This window comes from Vicugna pacos, chromosome 25, assembly GCF_048564905.1.
Source record: "Vicugna pacos chromosome 25, VicPac4, whole genome shotgun sequence".
NCBI classification, from domain to species: Eukaryota; Metazoa; Chordata; class Mammalia; order Artiodactyla; family Camelidae; genus Vicugna; species Vicugna pacos.
In genome coordinates, this window is record NC_133011.1 from 15016325 (window position 1) to 15028734 (window position 12410).

The 12410-nt window shown below is 34.0% G+C and overlaps 1 protein-coding gene across 2 annotated transcripts in view; it reads right to left on the reverse strand.

Annotated features, from left to right (window-relative positions):
* Positions 1-12410, reverse strand: part of ANGPT1 (angiopoietin 1) — a 328343-nt gene that overhangs the window by 55898 nt on the left and 260035 nt on the right. The gene's annotated exons all lie outside the window — the stretch shown is intronic.

Consider the following 12410-nt stretch of genomic DNA (forward strand, 5'->3'; position numbering starts at 1 on the left):
CTCTCCTCACCTACCAATAGATGTTCACCAATCAAAATTCTATTCTTGGATCTCTATTCCTTTTTTATCTGCTTTTTTCACAAACTATCTTCCATGGCTTTAAACTTCTACACAGATGATTCCTAAGATAGAGGCATTTTTGACACTGTGTGTTTGCTTCTCTCTTGATCTCCAGATCCATATTTCTATTTGTCTTTTGAGCAGTTCCCGATGCTACCCCAAATTTCATTTAACATTACCTAGTCTTTCGTTCCAAAACTTATGTTCTCCCTTTCTCTTACTGATCCCACTATCCTCCCTCAGTTGTCGTTGTTAAAAATTAATAAAAGGCTAAATATAAGACAACTAGACTGAGGCTTTTTAATTGGTCTCTCAGTTAAAAAGACAGCCTCCTGTCCTCTCTTAGTTTAATCCCATATTAACCAATTCAATAAATATTGACTAAATGTCCTCTATTTGCATGAACTTTTCTAGGCAATGGTGATATAGATGTAAGAAAATCATAACCTGCCCTGAATACGATCACAGTCTGATGGGAGAAAGAGCTATCTCATTAGTAGGTCTTCCATGATAGTTCAGGATAGCTATATCCAGATTAGTATTTTCCATGATAGAGAAAAGCCTAACTCAAGCTGGCTTAAGCAAAAAGATACATTATGGAATCATGTAATAGAATAATCTAGGATAGAGCTTTAGGTTAAACATATTAGGTTTCATACAGTGTGATTAGGAATTGGTTTATCTTTTTCTTTAGTCACTTGTTTTTGGCTCTACTTGGTCACAAGATGGCTAGAAACAGCTTCTCGATCTATTGTTACCAATTTAAATATAATACCAAACAGAGATAATGCACACAATTGTTATCTTGGAGGTATGTGTCAAGTGCATTGGGAGTATGTACAGAGACTACACTATTTCCGACAGGTAGACTTGGGGAAAGCTATTCAGAAGAAATTAACACCTGAATGAATAAAACATGTAAAAAAAAAAGCTTATCTGAACTAAACTTTAAGAGCTTGGTATGTCAGTTCAAAGGCTTTACCCACACCAATGTCAGTAAATGAATTCAAAAGTCTTAGGAAGGAGTCATTATTCATTCTTTTCATTTTACCTTATCTGTACAAACAAATCTTTGTGATCTAAAGGAAAGAACAGGGACCCAAGCAGGTGCGTGTCTGTCTTTCACCAGCCAACATTCAGTCAGCAAGCAACCCGAGACGCTGACTCCAGCAGCTATTACCTTTATCTGGCCCTCCCCTTCACCTGCCCAACCAATTTCAAGCCAGATGGTGTATCTGCCTCTAGGACTTCAGGGAAGAGCCATGAAAGCTGAGGCAGAGGGTCACTTCAATTCAGATGAACCCTCAAAAGAAAACTTCCTGGAATGGGGAATTGGTAATTCTAAGTCTTAGAAAACCTGGTAGAGAACATAGAAGGTAATTAGCCTTGCTATCAGAAGCAACATAAAAAGCCAGAGCCCTTGATCCTACTTTTTTCCCCTAGTAATTTGTTATAAAGGAGTCAATTCTTCAATGTTTCTTTTTAAATCTTAGATGTGGCTAATTGTTCATACCTCTCCAGTATTTAGCAAACATCAGAATGTATGTAGATCAGGTTATTCATTTAGGATGGATAATCCTTGTGGTATGTTTTGGGCTGTCAGCATTAGGGAGGTCATAGTACTAGAAATTGACCCTAACCCTTGGTTTTCAAAACAATAGGTCATTGAAGGTAACTGAACATATGAATGATAAAATGGTATATCTGACAAAGTGCAAACAAGCAAACAACTGATTGATTAGTCTCTACTCTTTAGCCAGGTGTGTAGGTATTCTGTGGAAAGGCCATTTAAAGACATTCCTCATATCCTAATTGATTTGAAAGGACTTTTAGAAGTGGAAGAACGTAATACTTTGCATTGCAAAGGTGTAGCAAAATTAAAGGTTTGTAGCAATATTAAATATTTCAATATTTTGTAGGTGGGTGTGAGGGTGAAAAGAGACTCACCAATGATTTCATGAATACATATCACATATGTATACCTATAAAAATACATAGAAGTTTTTTGCTTCTAAATTAAAAATTTCAAAATTGGTACTTTATCTCATATAAAACATATGAATATGAACCTAAATATACGTGGGTTGATAGCTCAGCATGATTGTTTCTAACCTACAAAAATGACAATTATATATGGTTTAATCTAATTTAATACATACATAAGTTGCTATATCAAAATATAACAAACATACGCTATTTGCAAATACTTTATATCTGAAGTCTTTAGTTAAATAGCTAAAAGCTTTCTTTTAAAAAATCTACTATTTCTTTTCCTCATTGTCCCCTCAACTCTGGTATAAGGGTACATTTGAACATTGTTAATTTGTTGCATTATTATTTTAATTATAATTTTTGTAAAAAGAATTGCTTTTACTCTCACTTAAATTCTTATGTGTATATATTTTGTAGATAATGTGTAAAATCTTAGCTATCATCTTGGTGGAACTATAAAGATCATGATCATAATAAAATGAAGTAGCATTAATTGAATACTTACTATGTGCTCAACTCTGAATTTCTTGTGCCAAGTGTGTTTTATATGCTTCATTTCACTTCATACTCACAAATATCTTAAAAGATGGATTTATCCATATATTTTTTTAAATATGAGAAAACTGAGGCTCTGAGATGCTGTTTAACTTCACCAAAACTTATAAGTAGTGGAACTCTTTAGCTATGAAGCCAAAAATCTTAACTACTTGTTGCTAGCTTCTGAAATAAAGTCAACCCAAATAGAAATCCAATACATCATCTGTCACAGAATGAATCTCCAGCAATATTTATGTCAGCTGACAAGGTCCCACCTAGGTTTTAGGTGGGTCAGGACAGGTCTTAATTATGAATGGATACAGGCTCTTCTCATGGAAGTGCTAAGTATGGGAAGAATGACAGGAGGCAGAAATGACAAGAAGAAAAATTCTGAGATGAGGACAGAAGAGAGGACAGGTAACAGAATCTTCTGGGAGATGGGATCTCTCAGCAGAAATGCTAAGCAGTGATGGCCCACAATTTCAAAAGCTAACAGAGGATTAAGAAGTAAGAGGTCCCTGAGGCACCATATTTTATTTAATCATGTCTATAACCTAAAAGTATTGCTTACCAGGATTTACTTCATTAGTTTCATGTATTATTCTCAGAAGTCTAATTACTTGATCCCTCATCCTATGGAATATTTACTAGAAGCTACAAATTTAGAGGAAGTGCTAGTTGGGGAGGTGAGAGTGGGCATATGTATGTGTGTATGTGTTCATCTTCTAGAATCATGCCTAAGGACAACAAAAAACTTGATAATTAGAAGATTTTTTTTGTGTGTGTGTAAGGAAAAAACAGCAAATTTTAAAAAGTAGGCAAAAATAAGAAATGATAATAGTTTGGGCAGTATATAAAATAAGGGACAAATATATACTTTTCAAGAGGCAGTACATTATTATGGTGCAAATTAATTCATGCTGATGACAATGAATTAAATCATTAGAAAAAAAGCTGTGATTTTATTTAATTGTCTCCTCTTACAGGAATAATGGAGGAGAGGATAAAAACATTGCAGAAAATTTACCATCACAATATTTTAAAATTTTCTTAAATTTTGCTACTTAAAGAGATACATTTTAATTATCTGGAGAGTATTTTACCCATTATGTATAATTCTAGGTAAATATACACATTTTAAATAATATTGACATACATGCATAAGGTACATAAATGATTAAATCCATGTGGATATGTATTGGATTGCTACGCCACAGGTGGATTGCTAATTTTACGGTAATTTTTTCCAGTGTAGAACAATGAAATGTGATGTAATTCTAAATATTTCTACTTTAGTTTTATTAGTGTATTTAAATGAATTTTCTAATGCTCCGCTAATGTGAAGTGACTCATATACATATATAACTGAATATATATTCAATGCATATTGCACCGAGAACAAATGAGAATGAAAAAAAATGACTAAAAGTTGAAAGTGGATTTACATACAACCTTTGTTTAATCAAGTGATCATTCATTTTTTATAAAATCCATTCCAGTGTTTTCTCTTTGAGCACCCTGATGGGAAGTTATGAGTGTTACATGACCCTTGCCATTTGTTCAGAAGGTTATTTCATTAACAAAGATATTTCAGGTGTTTCATGTGTGTTAATTTTCCATGTAATGTTTTCAGCCTGACTGGAATATATTGATTTTGAACAAAAGATTTCCCACGCATGTGGGAAGGCTTAACGGGCATCTTTTGTGCTCTATTATGAGTAGACAAATAATTGATTTCAGCCAAAGCCATTAAAAAGAGAATGAAATTCCTTGGGCAATGCTGTAAACATGAAAAGTAGTTGCCAGACGCTTTTGAAAACTGACCAAAAAAACCCCCTCACTTTGAAGTTTTAAATAAATAAAGGCTAACTGTCACCATAGGTATGTCACTCTGATTCTTACTCTTGTAGTGAAATATACTTGAAGAACACTACATTATTACCAGCTGGGGGTATACCTGGGGTTCTACTCTGAACTTTGGGTTTCCTCAGTCATTATGAGTGACAGGAGAAGATATGGAATGATTGACAGGGGTCATAAATGTGCGAGTTGTCTAGGATGCCTGGGAAACTCTAAGTATGTGGTACTTTTATGTTAAGCAACCTGCCAACAGTGCTGGGACTAGAACTCAATTGTCCTTAATCCTGTTCCGTTTTAAACCACCATACTCTGCCCTCTTGATGGCATATGTCATAGCTGCTCGAAGACACTGGTGAGGAGACCATTTCAATCTAAATTGTAGTTCTAGAGCTACATGGGCTGGATTAATCATCGTTGAGATTCTGTTTATTTGTGCATTTGCATGTGCTTATACGGGGTGAAAACTGGCAAACCTTCCTTTAAAACCAAATCTCCACTTAAAATTAAACCCACAGTTCAGATGAACAGTTCTAAAGGAACTCTATTTTTAAAAATAAAATGTTCACACCTAAAAATAATTACGAGTACATGCAAAGACATGATAAAATTAAAAGAGGTTTGACTTACTTGGTATTTAATGATTTAACTTCATCATAAGTTCAAAAATTTTATGATTTATTTAACTCTTCTTGATAGTTCACATATTAGTGTGATTCTTCACCAGAGATTGTCCCATTCAGAATGTGAATACCCAAGCCAGTGGTAGGATGAGATTCCAATGTACTTAGAAGCAGTCATGATGTTAATACTCATTAGTTGAAAATAAATGATGAGTTCCCCTGGAAGCTAAATATGCTTTTAATCAATAATTTTAAGGCTTCTTTGCCTTTGACTTTAAGAAAACTCTTATGCTAAAAATTAACATTTTATTTATATGTATTTAAGACTAACTGTACAGTTGAGATATTTTTCAGGGTGTTTTTGTCCCCTCTTAAAGTATAAGATATTTCATAAGGGTTTCAGTCTATGGTTGCTGTGAAGCATACATACTGAATGATGTTAACAGAATGTTTTTTCCTTACTTCTCTCTTAATAATTAAGGCACCAGTACAAAATACCATAGCTTATCTGTAATTAGTATCCACTGTCCCATTTTGTTCCTGGACTTAGAAAATAAATTGTTGAATTTGACTTGAGTGTGGATGAGCCCAGGAAATGACTTAGTTAAAATTCTATTCAAAATATTTTGTGCTATTTTGCTTTAGCCAACCAGGTCACAAAGCACGAGAGAAGAAGGAATGGAGTTTGTTCACAGTAATGCTGGAACATCAAGGCAACACTCTTTCTTCAGGGCCTTTCGCCCTGGTATCTTCCAGGCCCAGCTGGAACCAAGGGATATTCCTTTGCATTTCAGATACTCTAGTTTCTGAAACTGAAACTCTAATTCCAAGAGAATTAACCACAAAATTTCAGATCTCCCCCAAAAGATGTGGTTTAGAAACAGTTCATGGGAGAGGTCAAGAACTGTATTTTTTTTTGTTTTGCTATCATTAGTTTGGCTATCTGCTATTCACACAATTTTTTGTTTTACAGAAATTGTGACTTTACAAAAGGCAGATAAAATGCTTCATCAAAAAGGAGAAATGCACCATTTCCAAAAATAAATAGTCACTTTCCCCTTAAGCCATCAGGTTTTATGAAAGGAAGTGCTAAAAGTGTGGTTCATTTTAAGGAAATTGTAAATGTTTGACATATAATTTTCTGTCAAGATAAAGCATTTCCCTCATTAAATGGAAACAAGTGCTCAGTGTAGTTTCAGCAGATGACTTCCTGTATTTTTCTTTCTCTTTCTATCTAATGTTAAACTGTGTATTACAAGTAGTCAACGAAAAACTAAATATTTTACTAAGTCAATAAAAATGGTATTTTCTATTTTTATCAATGTTTATGTAAGTGACATTCAAAAAGTTTTAATTTCCTCCCATCACTTGTGATGTTTTTAAGAGTCATTCTTAACTCAAGGGACTTGCAGGAGTTCAAACCATCTCATCCCTTGACTGAATGATTTACTTCACAAACTCAATAGACACTGCATGGGAGGTAAATTCCTTTCAGATGGTAGAATTATTCTGAGAACAGAGCCAAATGTCCCCTCAGCACTGGAAAGGAAGCAAATGCCTCATTTCCCCTTTTCATAAGGCCAGAAGACCGAAAATAATGATCAAACGTTCCGTACCACTGCAATCAGCCTCTGGGAAAGACACTTTAAACCAAATAATTTAGATCACTTTAAAAAGTCGTAGTAGCAGTCATTATGTATTTCAGATGATGTGAAAGAAGCTTTAAAATGAACTTCATAGAAGCTCCTCCCGATTTGAAATTTGTATACTTCATATTAAGGAACTAAATATGTAAACATACTCATGTCTCTTGGTATTTCTTTTTAAGTTTCTCTTATTCCTCTCTATCCTGTGTGCCTCCCTACCCCAAAATGTTATCTACTCTTTCACATCAAGTTTCTTGGATGTGGGTAGACAACATGTTCTGCTCTTACTTCCTCTTACTCCTTTTAGTCTTCCATCTGTGCAATTGAGCCCTACACTTCACTCAAACTCTCCCTACAGAAGGTCACATCCCAGTTTCAAAGTTTACCTCAGTCTGGTTTTACATTTGACCTTCCTGCTTATTTGCCTCTAAAATAAGACCCTTCATAACAATCTTTTCACCCTGCCATAACCCTTATTTTGGTCTCTTTTTTATCTGCCCCTTAAAGAACTCCCAATTTTCTGTTTTTGATTTTACATTCTTATTATTTTTAAATGGGTTCATAATATAGTATGTAATTTCTATATTTTATGTATTTCTGTAATTTAGGTCTCTAAATTCTCTAAAATTGTACATAGACTTGTACCTGGGTATTTGTATTAAGTGGGAAAGAAAGGTAGGCTAGGTTTTATCAGATTCTTCAATGGATCTGTAACCTCCCCTCCCCCACCCCTGCAAATGATTGAGTCATTGCTCTATACGCATCTTTAATGATTTCATTTGCTGCATGGATTTACCACTTGTCTCCTCTAAGAACACATCAATCTAATATGGTCATCCAGATTTTGCTCCTGAATTCCAGACTCCTAGTCCCCTGCCTTCCAGATTCTAATTGTCCCACAAATAACTTAGTCAGTCTCCCCAAAGCCAAGTTTTTCCCCTTAAGCCTGTTTCTCTTCACATGTTGCTAATTTTGAGGAATATCATCAAAACCCTCTGTTACTCAACCCAGAAAACTGGGAGCTATAAATATAACTGATTCTGCATCTAATAAGTGATAATTTCTTGTTGATTCTAATTCTTCTTTGTTCACAAATTTCCCCTCCACCTGCCTTTCATGTGTCCTGGTTTGATCCTGACCTCAGCATTTCCCTCCTAGAAGATCCTTTTGAGAAATGGATGAAAACCACCATCAATTCTATCTTTTCTCCCCATCATAGTATAGTGGATAATGTACAGACTCAAAAACCAGGCCCCATGGGCTCAAATCTCAGCTTGCTCACTTGCTAGCAGTGTAGTATTTTGAAATTATTTACTTTTTGTACTTAATTTCCTTATTTGTCATATAAGGTTAATAATAGCACTTAACTTATAGAATTGTTATCAGAATTAAATGAGTTAATATATGCAAAGGGCTCAGAAGATTGGCTTGTACTAAATGTTTGTTAATATTTTAATAATAGCAAAAAACATCCATCTAGTCCCTATGTTTCCAAGCTTATCAACTTTCCAATACATTGTTCCATATTGTGACTGGAGTGATTTTTCTAAAATGCAAATGTCACCACTGTCCTTATGTATTGACAATGACTCCTTATTGCTTTCATGGAAAAATGCAGGTACTTTGATCTCCCCCATTTACCTTTCTAACCTCATCTTTCACTGTTCTGCTACCTTTGATTCTGAGAATTAGGTTATGCATTTAGGTTTACATCCCCACACTCATTGTCGTGATTCCGAGCAAACATACATGTTGTTTATGCTCTCTGGAGTAGCCTCTGCTTCCTTCATTTTGAAGACTGAGCCGCTATTTCCTCATTAGAGCCATCATGCCTAAGTTTTGATCCTTGATCAACCCTTTCCAGCTATGTAATCTTGGGCAAATTACTCAAGTTGCCTGTAGAATTTACAAATAGAGCTAGCTGTAGTAGTTCCCTCATACTGTTATTGTGAGGACTAAGTTAACAAACATAAAGCTTAAGCAATACCTGAATTATAATAAGCATTCAACAAAATCCTTAAGAAGACTCTGCAGATGCTGGATTCTGTCCTCATTCTTCTGTCTTAACCATGATTTTAATATTCCTCCTGTGTGTTTCACTAGTCCCTGGCACCCTGGCCTCACCTCTAGCAAACTATAGAATATAATTGTTTGCCAGTTTCTTTCCCCACCAAATTCTAGTTTCCTTGAAGCCACAGACAGTATATCTTTTCGCTCTTCCCAGCGGTCTGAACAATTTCTGGCATATTATAGAAACTCATCAGATATTTTTAAAGTAAAAAAAATGGATGACTATCCTTATCCCCAGAAGAGAATCTGAAACAATAGTTGCTGTATAACTAATTTTTGAATGAATGATAAATTTATGAATCATATCTTGGTGTAGCAGGAGTGTGTTCCAAGCTGATTTGGACAGCAAGCCAGTCAGCCAATGTAATTTTATAATGGAGGCCAAATACTATTTTCTTTTCATTTTTTTTCTTTCTTCTTTTTTATGGTTTGTTAGTAATTAAATTCTTGACCATACAATACAATGTTTGTCTCATGTGTGCTCAAGGCACGTGACAATGCTTTAATCACCTCTGAAAGAGATGACTGCTGAATGTGGATAGTCACTATACCTGATAATCGTCCTCCAAAGAATTCCAAATCTTGTTTCCATGCCATTATCAATGTAACTTATTTAATTCCCACAATGACTATGAATGCCAAAAACATGAGGCAATCAGCTAAGGTTTGACTCTGTGGTAACACTGAGAGCAGTATTTCTTTAGCGGTAATGTTACTAAGAATAAATGTGACCCAGTATTTGCAAACAAAGGTTGGACAAAAATCAATGTGTTACCTGGAAGTCTTACAAAAGAGATGCAATTCAGTTTGTAATGACTATTTGCCTAAGATACCACTATTGCCTGTTCAGAACAAGAAGAGGAAGGTTTGCTGAATTATTTTGGAAAATGTGTTTATTAATTGCACTTGGCTTAGATGTATCTCATGACATTAGATGTTTTAGTAGGAAAAGTTCTGTGAAACTAAACAAAAATACTCCCTATATGCAAAGATAGATTTACAGTTCCTGGGCCAAATACATGTTCAGGGAAAGAATAAATTTCTAGCTAACACTTCCTAGGAATGCTTTTATCATATAACTTTCGTGAGTTACAAGCACTTCAGAAAACATAAAAATAACTACAATTTTTTTAGCATTTACTACGAATAGGCACTGATGCTATGTGTTTTGTACAAACCTGTTTTACTTCTTACTACAAACTCATCAGGTATGTATTATGATTCCATTTTAAAGATTAGAAAACTGACGCTAAGAGAAGGGGTTTGGATGACTGTACAGAACTGTATTCAGACATTTTCAAAGAAAGAAATTTCACTTACAGATGACACTTAATAAATTTGTATTTAGCTGACTTGTTGATTGGAGGAAAAGGAAAGGACTAATGTTTAGTGAATCACTATGTCATGTGTTTTTATTTTTATATGCAGTATCTAATTTAATCCTCTCCCTATTATTGATACAATTATACTGACTTTATAAATGATGAAACAGCTTCATAAAGATTAAAGTAGTTGCTAGTGACAGAAAAAAACACTAGAAATTTTTTCTCTTGCCTTCTAGTATTACATTCAGGTTGTTTCCATAAATGACTGATTGAGTCAAGTCAGAACTAGAGGACTCCTAAGGTCAATAAAAATGCTTGGCTACTGGGGACACAAATAAACTTATTTACAAAACAGAAGCAGACTTACAGACATAGAGAATAAACTTATGGTTACCAGCGGGTAAATGGGGTTGGAAGGGATAAATTGGGAATTAGAAATTTCCATTTCTTGGGGAGTGATGGAAATTTTAGCTATCTTGATTGTGGTGGTGGTTTCATTGGTGTATATATACATCTATCAAAATTCATTAAATTGTACATCTGAAATACGTACAGTTTACTGTACAGGAGTCATACCACAATAAAGGTGTTAAACATTTTTGGCTTTTTGGATTATGACACAGTTCATAATGTTTTTGGAAAATGTTTCAGAAGACTACCTTTGTATTTTTAAAATATATATTTTAGAAAATTAATGTATTTATTGTGATGTATTGATTTAGGCAATTTTGCATATATTTAAATTTAAAAGTAGAAAATTTATGTATAATCTTTGATAAATAATAAATCTACTTGATAGATGAATTTTTGGTTATAAAGGTAGAGAGAGGTTTTACTTATGTGTTTTAGAATCAGAATGAAATAAAAGTTTATTTTAGCAGCTGATATTTAATCTAGTATTATGCTATTAGTTATTTAAAATTTTAAATTCACCATACCTAAAGACTAGGGTGCCAGTTAAACTGAAGATATACAGAGAATTAAAATCTTGATGGAAAACTTGGTGAGAGGCATTTTCCATTTATGTGTCTCTTATGAGTTCTTAAATGACCAAGTACTTAGTAGTATACTTAACTGTGGGATTAAATAAAATAAATAGATTAACAAGAAGCAAATAAAATCTATGGTTATGAGAGTACAGAACCCATTGGATAATAGGGCAATAGGCTTACATTAGGATTGCAAATTCTATAGTTAAATCAGGATTTACTTTAGGATTTTAGCATTAAAAAGAAAAAATACAACTAGAGGCCTGAAGTATTGGACAATTCCTTTCTCAGTAGTATTTCTGTGTCAGTAGTAAATAATATGATATATTCTATGCTATATCACCAAGTAATCATAGTTACTTTTCTCACACCCTGAGAGGCTGCTATGGGTAGCATCTATCAAGAGTGCCACCATAATCATTCAATAAATGTTTCTTGAATTGAACAGATGTTTCACCGTCTGATGTTGCACCCAAAGTCCAAACCTAGCCAGGAATTTTAATTTTGAAGTCACCCTCCCACCTCTAAAAGTTTAAGGACATATTTATTGGACAAATATTCAGAAAAGAAGTGAAACTGCGATAAGTAGGCAGACATATGAGCTCTGTGAGAATCACCACGGTTTGATATTTCTAACATCATAAAAGAAAAACTACTCCACTCCATGTACATTAAGTCTCAGGATGATAAGAAAAATATGTTTTTAGTCTTTGTCCAAATATATTTGGTTTAATATGAGAATAGATATGTCTCATATTAATACTTAATTTCTAAATACTCATGAGCTCTATTAAAATTCTCTGGCAAAATTCTACCATTCTTTCCTTCCAGTGGACTCTAACTCAAGGTTTTGGCAGTCTCTGACTGATTAGCAGGTTTTTTCCTTCCCAATCACATTTCTGAGCACACCCAAATGGAGCTCTGGGAACTCACTGTTTAAAAAATATCCTTTACAAAGTATATTAAGGGCTTGTTTAGACTATCTAAAGAAGATATAACTGAAGGTAATGGAGTGTAATAGAGAAATGTGAAATGTCTTTAAAACAAGAGCACTTAATGTGGCGTTATCCTCTATATTCATATCTATATATGAAAGTATGGAATTGAGCTATTTTTTCATATAGCTCAAGTATACTATTAAATTAAAGGAGCCTCTACATTATTTATATTGCTTAGGCACACTGAACCATTGAATGGACAATCACATAAGCCACAACTTAATGACAACCATAACTTTCCAATGTAAGTGGTGTTCTCTTTCAGTCATCACCATTTACCATTGTACATTCACTCAGAAAAAGGCTAATTAGC